Genomic DNA, 12255 nt, shown 5'->3' on the forward strand with positions numbered 1-12255 from the left:
AACATTTTTATTTATTAGAGTAGACTATTGCAAAACAGAGGAGAATGAATGATGTGAGAGGTTCAAGAGGCGGTGACTGAAAAACATGCAGATGTACAGTATCTCTCTGTCTACTTGAGTACTAGCAATTATAACTAAGGATGCATTAACAGCATATTATCAAGCAAGCAGCATGGATGAATGCTGAAATGTGTTATCATCAAAAGGCCTCATGATATTGTGAGACTTCAGTGACCGGCCGGAGGAAGACGACATGACAGCACACTCCTCAGGGGATAGGTACAGTACTCAGTGTAAAGCCAATTAGTACACAGCTGGGCCCACTAATTGCTTTGTCTCCTTCTATAAAGGTGTGCCAGGAGATAAGCTTGAGGCTGGGAGCATATATACGGGGACATGTGAGGACGTCGTACTCGCCTACCGCAGAGAAAGCGGCTTCTTCTGATGCACCTTGGCTCTCGGTTAACCAAGGCAGGCTATAGGTAGAGAGAAGCGTTCCCCCTGTAAATGTTATGTGTAGACGATAGTCTAAAGACGGGTGAAGCCTTTTGTTGTTTTGTTTTTTGTATTCATTTTTTTCACTGTTGTTTCAGCAGTGGATGCTACCCTGTACTGGAATCATTTTGTTGGGTGAAAGAAAACCAGTTTGTTGACAATACGAAAGCAAAGTAACCACAACCACTTCCTCCGGTCTGTTCATTTCATGCCTCCCGCCTGTGTTAGGGTGTTTCGGACAAGCTGATCCATCACAATATATAGTATATAATCTCAACCCCCATACCAAAGACAACATGTTCCGCAGGCAGTACATTTCCATGACAATAACCATGTCAATGACATGCCTTCAGAATCAAACATGAGAAGACACTTAAATGAGAAGATACTTAAAGGATAGAATCCTGCTGGGTAGCATATACACAATGGATATACAGTATTTCTTCCTCTCTCACAATCCAAGAGATATCTCATGTGTGGAAAATTACTCCCGCTCTTGTGTCTGACTATGACCTCAAGTGTACCACAAAGATTGACAGACTATGACCCCAACTGTGCAGATCCAGCCTGCTACACCCGCTACTGCCATGAATCCTCAGCTCACCACTCCCACTGCGGTGCTTCAAACAGCTTCTGCCACAGAGTTTCAACTGGTCTCCACATCGTTTTCACAATCTTCCCCAGGGACAGAGGAGCTACCTGAGCTCAACCTGGAGGAGCACCCCACAGTGTTCCAACCAGCTCCTGCTGCGGAGTCTCAACTGGTTCCCACAGTGGTGCCATTGCCGTTTCCCGTGACAGACATTCTGCCGACCCTTGTTCTGGACCAAAGATCAATACACACTTCCCTGCCTGTTCGTGAGCAGGAAGACCTACAGCCTTCTCCAGGCACAGAGGAGCCAACTGAGCTCACCCAGTAGGGGAGCACCATACCATTGTGCTCTAACTAACCCCTGCTGTGTTGTCCGTCACAGTGTTTCCACAGCCTTTTTCAGGGACTGAGGAGCTGCCAGAGCTCATCCTGAGAGAGCACCCTACTCCTACTCCAACCGAAGCCTCCGAATGTCAGCTGGTCCATAATGTGGGAGCCCTGCCTGCAGCTGCTGTAGGCGACAAGTCCAGCCCTGCCACTCAGACCTCTCCGGTCCCTGTCTGGTGGGATCTGCCAAGTCGGTCCAACATTTGACGTCTAGCCTGCTGCTGTCCAAAGACGTCTCCTTCATGTGACGCCCAGCCTACTGCTGTCCAAAGACGTCGCCAAGCTCCTCCCTGGGAGCCCCCTTCAGTCTCTGCTGCAGTGGCTTGGTCCATGTCTGCTGTCTAGGCCCTGTCAGCCCCTGCCTGGTGGGACCTGCCGGTCCCAGCCTTGGGGTTCTTGCTAGCCCCTTTGAACTGTGTCCTGCTAGCTCCAGCCTTGGGGGACCCCTCTGACGTCCCCATGGGAGATCCTCCTGACGTCCCCATGGAAGATCCTCCTGACGTCCCCATTAAAGATCCTCCTGACGTCTCCGTGGGAGATCCTCCTGACGTCCCCATGGGAGATCCTCCTGACGTCCCTGTGGGAGATCCTCTTGACGTCCCTGTGGGAGACCCTCCTGACGTCCCTGTGGGAGACCCTCCTGATGTCTCCGTGGGAGACCCTCCTGATGTCCCCATGGAAGATCCTCCTGACGTCATTGTGGGAGACCCTCCTGACATCCCCATGGGAGATCATCCTGATTACCCTGTGGGGGACCCTCCTGACTGAGATGTCCAGTGTCTTGTCGTAGGAGACACCTCACCCTCTGTCCTACTAGGTCCTCAGTCCATAGACCCTATAGCCGCAGTAGGTCCAGAGCATCTTAGCCTTCATTTCCCTGATCACCTAGTGGCTTCACAGTCTCCTGCTATTCTAGGTCCCCTGTTTCCTATAACAGTAGGCCCAGAGCTTTCTGTCCTGATAGGACTAACATCCCCTTGCTCACAGTGTGTAGCCCAGTCATGCCCCAAGTCACTAGCTCTGTCAGGCTGAAGTCAATAGCTCTAGGCACTCAGTTAGTTTCCCCTTGAACAGGGGTCCAACTCTCTCCCGTCTTAGTTTTTTCTCCCTCTTTCAGGTGTGCAGCTGTCTCCTCTCCTGAGATCTCTGCCTGTCGCTGCTGTGGGGATCCAGCCGACTGCAGCTCCAATCTCGGAGCCCTCACCTGTGGCCCAGCTGAGTACTCCCACTGTGGCCTTGCCTCCTGATCTATGGCCTTCGTCTAGTCGTCCCGCTGCGGCTTGGTCTCCTGATCCAAGTATCTCATCTGGTCCCCCTGACTGTGTATGGCCTGTCCGGGGGTCACCGCCCGATGCTGCTCCGTGGGTCCAGCCACCCAAATATCCAGTCTCAGGATCCTTGCTGAGCTCTGCCGCTGCAGCCCTGATGTCTCCAGTCCACCGTGCCGGGGGTCAAGATAACTCCTGCTCCTCCTCTGGGGGCCTCATCTGTCCTCACTGCAGAGGTCCTCCTGTTGCCTGTTCCTGGGCAGAGGGGGTGGCCGCCACCAGATCGACCGTCGAATCCACACAGCCTGCACTGGTCCCCGCCACGCCACTCACCCTGGCTTGGTGACCTCAAGCATCTTCCCGATGGGATGACCAGATACACCAAAGAACAAACTCTGTTTGGCCAGATGCCTATGCTCAAGGACTGGGCTTTTCCTTGTCTGGCTCCTTCACAGCTCTGCCTCCCTGTCCAGGTGGATGAACACACACTAGTGGCCTTATGTCATCCCCTTTAAGTCAGAGCCTTTTGTTAAGAGTTCACATTTACTCAGTAAATGTGGGGGTGGCTGTTAAAAAGGCCAACTCTGATTCAGCAGTTTCAGCACCCCTTTTTAAGTAGTTTGTTGTACTTGCCCAACAACCCTTATTTTCACCGTAGTGGTACCTACAAGTCACCCCACTTTCTCAGCCAATCACGGTTGAGCTATTACCACATCTCACTGCCCCTCCCCCTTTCTAGTCAGAGTGATATCACTTAGTGAGAAGGTGTACACTTTACAAGCATATCCCTACATTTTCCTACAGCTTGACTTGTTGTGTGTGCGTTCAAATACCAGTGAGTATAAGTTATACCAACATGTTTATGCTGTTGTTATATTCAAGGTCTGAGTGTTAACTGGCTTAAGTAGCTATTAGTTCACCCTTTATCCCGCAAGGTATGATAGCTTGTTAGCCTAGCCACTAGCCTTCTATGTGCCTTTCCCATGTGGCCTGTGTCGTTGTGTGTGCAGGAGCACACCCTATTTAGTTAACGTGAAGTCTACATTCCATTATTATTTCTGTATTAGTAATCCGTCATTGAACATTGTAGTGCGTAGATTTGTGTATTGATGTACATACTATGCCAAAACGTGTTGTATACAGGCCATATTACTATGCTAAGCCAGTACAGGCCATAGTATATATGCTAAACTAGTTGACCTATTAGAGGCCATATGTTTGTATCTGTGTATGCTTATTATCTAACTGTATTACTGCCAACGCTCTATGCTCATTACTGTACTCTATTTATATTTCTTTATAGAACCACACACACACACTCTAGTTCCAGTTATTCATTAAGGAAAAATTATATCTGGAATAAACCTGTTCTAAAGACATCTGGATTTCTTCTTGCCGGACAGACCTATGGCGGCTGACCCATTTCCACTGGCACCTATTGCCCATTATTCATGGTCCTCCCGGATCAGCCCTTAGTATTTTCCGTGAGATTATACAATTCAATCTTTCTCATGTTTTCTTTCTGCTTTTAATTGAGCTCAACAGATTGATTGATATTCAGTGAGAAATTAAGTGATCTATTCTTCTAAATGAAGTAGCCTACAGGTACTTAGGATGATCATTATCACTCAGTCCAATGTGATTATAAGATAGCTAGAGAAAGGCCTTTCTAATCATACTTAAATAAACCACTTCCACCTGGGGCTTAACCAGGGTTGTTTCTAATGATTATGTTGACAGTCACACTGCCGATTCTGTGATGCTATATAGCCCTAATTGAAACATAATTCCCAAATGGATGGTGGTTTGTGTAGGATGTGTTGGTCCCATATTTCATGAGCTGAAATAAAAGATCTCAGAAATGTTCCATACGCACAAAAAGCTTATTTCTCTTACATTTTGTGCACAAATTTGTTTACATCCCTGTTAGTGACCATTTGTCCTTTGCCAAGATAATCCATCCACCTGACAGGTGTGGCATATCAAGATGCTGATTAAACAGCATGATCATTACACAGGTGCACCTTGTGCCGCTCTAAAATGTGCAGTTTTGTCACACAACTCAATGGCACAGATGTCTCAAGTTTTGAGGGAGCGTGCAATTGGCATGTTGACTGCAGGAATGTCCACCAGAGCTGTTGCCAGAGAATTCAATGTTAATTTCTTTACCATTAGCCGCCTACAACGTCGTTTTAGAGAATTTAGTAGTACGTCCAACAGGCCTCACAACTGCAGACCAGGTGTAACCACGCTATCCAAGGACCTCGCGGGATCATCTGAGACCAGCCACCCGGACAACTGATGAAACTGAGTTTGCACAACCAAAGATTTTCTGCAAAAACTGTCAGAAACCGTCTCAGGGAAGTTCATCTGCATGCTTGTCATCCTTACCAGGGTCTTGACCTGACTGCAGTTTGGCGTCGTAACCGACTTCAGTGGGCAAATGCTCACCTTCGATGGCCACTGGCACACTGGAGAAGTGTGCTCTTCATGGATGAATCCTGGTTTCAACTGTACCGGGCAGATGGCGTTGTGTGGGCGGGCAGTTTGTTGATGTCAACGTTGTGAACAGAGTTCCCCATGGTGGCGGTGGGGTTATGGTATCGGCAGGCATAAGCTACAGACAATGAACACAATTGCATTTTATCGAAGGCAATTTGAATGAACAGAGATATCGTGACGGATCCTGAGGCCCATTGTCGTGCCATTCATCCGTCGCCATCACCTCATGTGTTAGCATGATAATGCATGTCCCCATGTCGCAAGGATCTGGACACAATTCCTGGAAGCTGAAAATATCCCAGTTCTTCCATGGCCTGCATACTCACCAGACATGTCACCCATTGAGCATGTTTGGGATGCTCTGGATCAACGTGTATGACAGCGTGTTCCAGATCCCGCCAATATCCAGCAACTTCGCACAGCCATTGAAGAGGAGAGGGACAACATTCCACAGGCCACAATCAACAGCCTGATCAACTCTATGCAAAGGAGATGTGCCGCGCTGCATGAGGCAAATGGTTACACCAGATACTGACTGGTTTTCTGATCCACACCCCTACCTTTTTTTTAAGGTATCTGTGACCAACAGATGCATATCTGTATTCCCAGTCATGTGAAATCCATAGATTAGGGCCTAATGAATTCATTTCAATTGACTGATTTCCTATATGAACTGTAACTCAGTAAAATCTTTGAAATTGTTGCATGTTGCGTTTATGTTTTTGTTCAGTGTAGTAAGGAGGGGATGGTGTGGGTGACTGACTGGTGTTTGTTGGGGGTGGGTATTGTGTGTGAAGGTTAGTCAGCATGATCTATTGACACGAGGGAGATGGGTGGATATAGTACCTTGTTTGAGTGTATATTGATGGGGACAAAGTAGTAAAATGTTGGCTAATCACTGACTAGTGTGTGTCCTACAGACTAATCCTACTGCTGCTGCCGATGATGACCTTGACACAAGCTTTAGTAGTACAGATCCTTTAGACCCATTGGATGAAAGCTTTCAACCAGGATCAAGTTCAAGCTCAACATCATCTGACTCGGAGGAGGAAAAGACTGCACTGGGCTGGCAAGAGCCAATATGTATAGTCTATGAGTCCAAGGTCATGGAGCTCATGAAGTTCTGCCAGACCAGCTGCCATTGCCCAACACAAGATGAGGTTCACTAGCTGAAGAACATTGAGGACCCTGCCTTGAACATTCATCCAACACAACATCCATTGTGAGTTAAACTGATGTTGTAGTATAATATAGAATGCCTATATATATTGCTAGCTCTTGTACATATGTATATAATAGAGTTTGTTATAAAATGTTTTACAAGTATAATGACAAGTGACTAAATGATTCCAGCTGCATCAGAAACCAATAAAGTGTTGACTTCAACTTCTGGATCAATTCATTGTGATACAGTATTCATGAGATGTATTTGGAAGTAACTAGCTACAATCTTACTGTTAAAACAAATGATGCAGGGAGTTGGTGTATCATTTCAAGTTTCAATTGTTGGCAAGTAAACATATTTCAATAAAACAGTAGATTAGTCTGTCAATGTAGCAAATAAGTAGACATGGCTTGTATTCAAGACAAGGTTTATTTGCTGTGGAGACTGAGGCACGTTTACACAGCAGTATGCAGGATCAGTTATGGCAATGTATGACATATATATAGCAGAAGCAAAATATACTACTAATGCCTATAATAAATACTACAGCAGTTCTACAAAGGGAATACTTGCATGTGGTGTGTTTGGGGGTGGGGGTGGGGGGTGGGGGGGGGGTGTTCCGAGTCACTTTGATACAAGAGGAAATTGTTGTTATGGATCTTTCACATCTCCTCTTGAATTGCTTGAATGGCCCCAGCAACACATTCAGGCAAGGGGATTCAATGTCCTGTGCCTAGCTTCTCCCCACGTAGAACACACTCCAAAAAGAATTTGTAGGCCATCAAGCAGTATTGTCTGTAAGAGAATGACAAAAGCGCTATTAGACTTTCATGGTCAATTGTTGTGTACTGTCTGTATTCCTACTGTAGCAGCAAAATGCAGAATATTACACACCTAACAGACACATGTTAGCTAGCTACAACACACAGGTATAGTTCCACAAAGACTAATATTAGTCATAAAGCAAAAGTAATTCCTTTACTCTTTGTCATCAAAACCTTTCCTCAGTTTAGCTCCTAATGAGATGCACTGAGGCTAGCTAGGCTATAACATTAGGCTACATTACATTTTGGGTATAGCAAACAAAGCTAGTGGTATTAGCAAGCCCCGTTATGGCCGAATCGATCATGAAATTATGCTGTACTGAACAACACTGCCTCGTAAAAAGAGAGCTTAGATATATTGTATGCTAGCTAGCTACTGACAGAAAAACAACTTACTCGTTTGTCATTTGCCCTCCTGGTCCAGCTGGTCTAGGCTGCCGCCGCCAGTTGATTTTGGAGGTTCTAAAGAACGTCTCGAGCACACCTCTATCCATATGTGCATCAACACTTTTGATGGTCTGTCACACACACACGTTCCATAGGGTCTGCAGTGACCCTCTCCAGTAAGAACTGTCCACGATTGAATTTGTTGCAGCACAGACATTCCTCTTCTGTGGGCATGGCTGGACAGCACCCGCATAGGCACCACCAGTCGCTACTTGCTGGTGTGTCAATTCTTGTTCTCGCTGTCTCAACTCCTCTTCAGTGTATTCCGGCTCAAATGAATAGGGCAGTATGTCCCTATGTTAGTATGTAAAAGAACATCAGAAACTATTTAGTCGTCCAGCTCTTCTTGGAAAGAGGACTCATCATAAGCAGCCATTGTAATTATTTAGCTAGCCATATCAGATTGACAGTGCACGGTAACATAACACACGTGAACCTGTTGAAACTTCTACCGCCCGCATTTTGAAATGCCTGTCTTTGAGGGTGAGAACACAACTGGACAAGGAAGTAGGGCTCCTGCCACGCTGTAATCTTTACAAAGCCAGGGAAAATTTGTCAACCTAGATATACTGCAATGTCGTGGCAGATAGGAACATCGTTGAGACAAGTCCAATGACTCTATTTTTATTTTTTAACAGACATTCTTATCCAGAGCGATTTACAGTAGTGAGTGCATGTATCTTCATATATGTTTTCATACTGGTCCCCTGTGGGAATCAAACACACAACCCTGGCGTTGCAAGTGCCATGCTCTACCAACTGAGCCACAAGGACAACCATACAGTGAGGGAAAAAAGTATTTGATCCCCTGCTGATTTTGTACGTTTGCCCACTGACAAAGAAATGATCAGTCTATAATTTTAATGGTAGGTTTATTTGAACAGTGAGAGACAGAATAACAACAACAAACATCCAGAAAAACGCATGTCAAAAATGTTATAAATTGATTTGCATTTTAATGAGGGAAATAAGTATTTGACACCCTCTCAATCAGAACGATTTCTGGCTCCCAGGTGTCTTTTATACAGGTAACGAGCTGAGATTAGGAGCACATTCTTAAAGGGAGTGCTCCTAATCTCAGCTTGTTACCTGTATAAAAGACACCTGTCCACAGAAGCAATCAATCAATCAGATTCCAAACTCTCCACCATGGCCAAGACCAAAGAGCTCTCCAAGGATGTCAGGGACAAGATTGTAGACGTACACAAGGCTGGAATGGGCTACAAGCCCATCGCCAAGCAGCTTGGTGAGAAGGTGACAACAGTTGGTGCGATTATTCGCAAATGGAAGAAACACAAAAGAACTGTCAATCTCCCTCAGCCTGGGGCTCCATGCAAGATCTCACCTCGTGAAGTTGCAATGATCATGAGAACGGTGAGGAATCAGCCCAGAACTACACGGGAGGATCTTGTCAATGATCTCAAGGCAGCTGGGACCATAGTCACCAAGAAAACAATTGGTAACACACTACGCCGTGAAGGACTGAAATCCTGCAGCGCCCGCAAGGTCCCCCTGCTCAAGAAAGCACATATACAGGTCCGTCTGAAGTTTGTCAATGAACATCTGAATGATTCAGAGGAGAACTGGGTGAAAGTGTTGTGGTCAGATGAGACCAAAATGGAGCTCTTTGGCATCAACTCAACTCGCCGTGTTTGGAGGAGGAGGAATGCTGCCTATGACCCCAAGAACACCATCCCCACCGTCAAACATGGAGGTGGAAACATTATGCTTTGGGGGTGTTTTTCTGCTAAGGGGACAGGACAACTTCACCGCATCAAAGGGACGATGGACGGGGCCATGTACCGTCAAATCTTGGGTGAGAACCTCCTTCCCTCAGCCAGGGCTTTGAAAATGGGTCGTGGATGGGTATTCCAGCATGACAATGACCCAAAACACCCGGCCAAGGCAACAAAGGAGTGGCTCAAGAAGAAGCACATTAAGGTCCTGGAGTGGCAAAATCAGTACAAAATCAGCAGGGAATCAAATACTTTTTTCCCTCACTGTATCTACTCGCTGCTAACGTGATCGGCGAAACGCAAAGGCCACAATAATTTTTACAAAACATGACTCCAGTAATTTTTAGATCAGACAGCAGGCTCAATCAACAATTTAAATCATTGGTTGAACTGTCCCTGCGCGAAAATTTAAAAAATACCTCTATGGTGCATAATTATGTCTGAAATACCTCTCATCACTCATACTTATGTAGGGAGACTGGAAAAACACCCCAAATAGTGTCTAGCGGTGTAGAGATTATAAAAGTTGGCGTAGACCACCACAGCCATGATAGAAATATATAATATAATTGCTTAGCAAACACGTTCATTACTACGGGAAACAGTGGAGATCGAATTTCAATATTGTTGCAAAAGTCGGAGATAATGTTTAGATGCTTTTCACAGTGGAGATTAAGTTTACCCACCCATACACAAAAAATTTATGCACACATGACTGTAAGTCGCTTTGGATAAAAGCGTCTGCTAAATGGCATATTATTATTATTATTATTTATAAATGTAATAGCTGTGCAGTGGATCTGTAAAAGTAGTAGTAGTAAATGTGTTGCTAGGTAAAGACATAAACAATGGCACTTTTTATGAATGTACTGGCCATGTGTATGTTGTCTAGTATATCATGGGCAGGATAGCCTCTAACAATGGGAATTCCAAACCTCCCGTTGTATAAAAAAGTGACTTTATTAAGTACATATTCAGCTACTTCCTGCAACATTGTATTGCATTTGCCACCACATGAAGCCATACAGTCCCATAAATGTGTGTTGAATCTTGAAATTGGCATTATCTCAACTCTATTTTATTATAGCCTGACTATAGATACCCAAAGAGTGGATATCTCATTGAACTAAAGCAAATACAGACGGGGGTAATGAGGGGTGTCATGATGCAGATTAAGTTCTTGGAACCATTTAGCTTGTAAGACACACAGAGTGAGTTAGCCTGCATCATATTCAATACAGAGTTGAACATCAATAGGGAATATGATTATTTTGAGGCATTTGTTCAGTAATTACCTTTTTCACTATGTTTCCTAATGTAATATAGCCCAACAAATATAATAATAGCCTATTATGTATGGCCTCAAAGCAATTTTTTTTTGCCAATCTGTATAGGCTAAGCATAGCCAATAGTTTATTATTAGACCTAATATGAGAATAAAAGTAGAAAAGTCTGATTCTTACACGCTTTTCTGAACGTTTTTCTACATCTCACTGAGATTTTCCTTGCCCCCCATTTACTATTCGTAAGCTATAGTCTACGGTTCCGTCTCATCTGCCAAATGAGGCAGACGCACGAGGAACGTCCCCTTTTGAATATTGAAGGCACAAACAGTGTGACAGTATAATAAATCAACACGCCACTCCAAGTGTAATCTAAATAGAGGGGGGAAGAAATTGGCTATTGCCTAATTTAGCAACCTATTAACTGCAGTCAATAAAGAGCTTCAACATCTTCTGAGCCTATACCAAATAGCTTATCCCGACCATGATAAATGCGCTTAGTCCCTTCGACTACACATCTGTCCACAGCTGGAGAATACCATCTGAGGACCTAACTTCGGTCCCTTTACTTTGCCATTCACAATCCCATGGTTCAATAAATCATTCATGCCATAATTACAATGCTATTAAAATAATAATGCATTGCCAATAGGATATTCTAAGCTTACCGTTATTGTATCCCCCTTTTCCAAACTTCACACTCAATGTCCGATTTGCAGGAGGAATGAATATTGCGAATCTCCACAGAAGAGATTTTATCAAGCATGCACAGGAAGGTAGGAGGTGGCTTGTCGACATCAAGCATAACATGGAGATCTCTCGTAAAGCGTTAAAGCAACCATACAGTGAGAAGTAAACAAATGATCTGATTTCTAGTGAAACCAGTTGCCCATCTGATAGGCTGATGTAGAAGTTTATTCTCTGTGATAATGTGACACTTTTATGTTTTTTACATAAAACTGACACCCCATGGTCAGGATCATTTGAGAACAGACACTGAAAATATATGGTCTGTAGGTGTATTTTCAAGTGGATACTGTAAACACAGCTAAATGAAGCATCTATAGCAACATCATGTCATGAAAGTTGAGTCTCCTCTTCTCATTCAAAGCTAAGCAACAGCATGGATATATGGTGAATAAGTTGAAAGCTAGGAAAAAGAGTAGGCTATCTATCACACACACTCAACTGGTGAAAGTCATCACATCCCAGGCAGTTTTGTAAGAAGGTGAGTGATGAAAAGAGTCCCTTTGTGGCCATTCCATAAGGAATTCTGACCTCTGTTCAAATCAAATCAAATGTTATTTGTCACATGCTTCGTAAACAACAGGTGTAGACTAACAGTAAAATGCTTACTTACAGGCCATTCCCAACAATGCAGAGAGAGAAAAATATAGAAAAATAATAACACAAGTAATAAATACACAATGAGCAATCATAACTTGGCTATATACATGGGGTACCAGTACCAACTCGATGTGCAGGGGTCCGAGGTAATTGAGGTAGATAGTTGGGGTAAGGCAACAGGATAGATAATAAACAGTAGCAGCAGCGTA

This window comes from Coregonus clupeaformis, chromosome 18, assembly GCF_020615455.1.
Source record: "Coregonus clupeaformis isolate EN_2021a chromosome 18, ASM2061545v1, whole genome shotgun sequence".
NCBI lineage: Eukaryota > Metazoa > Chordata > Actinopteri > Salmoniformes > Salmonidae > Coregonus > Coregonus clupeaformis.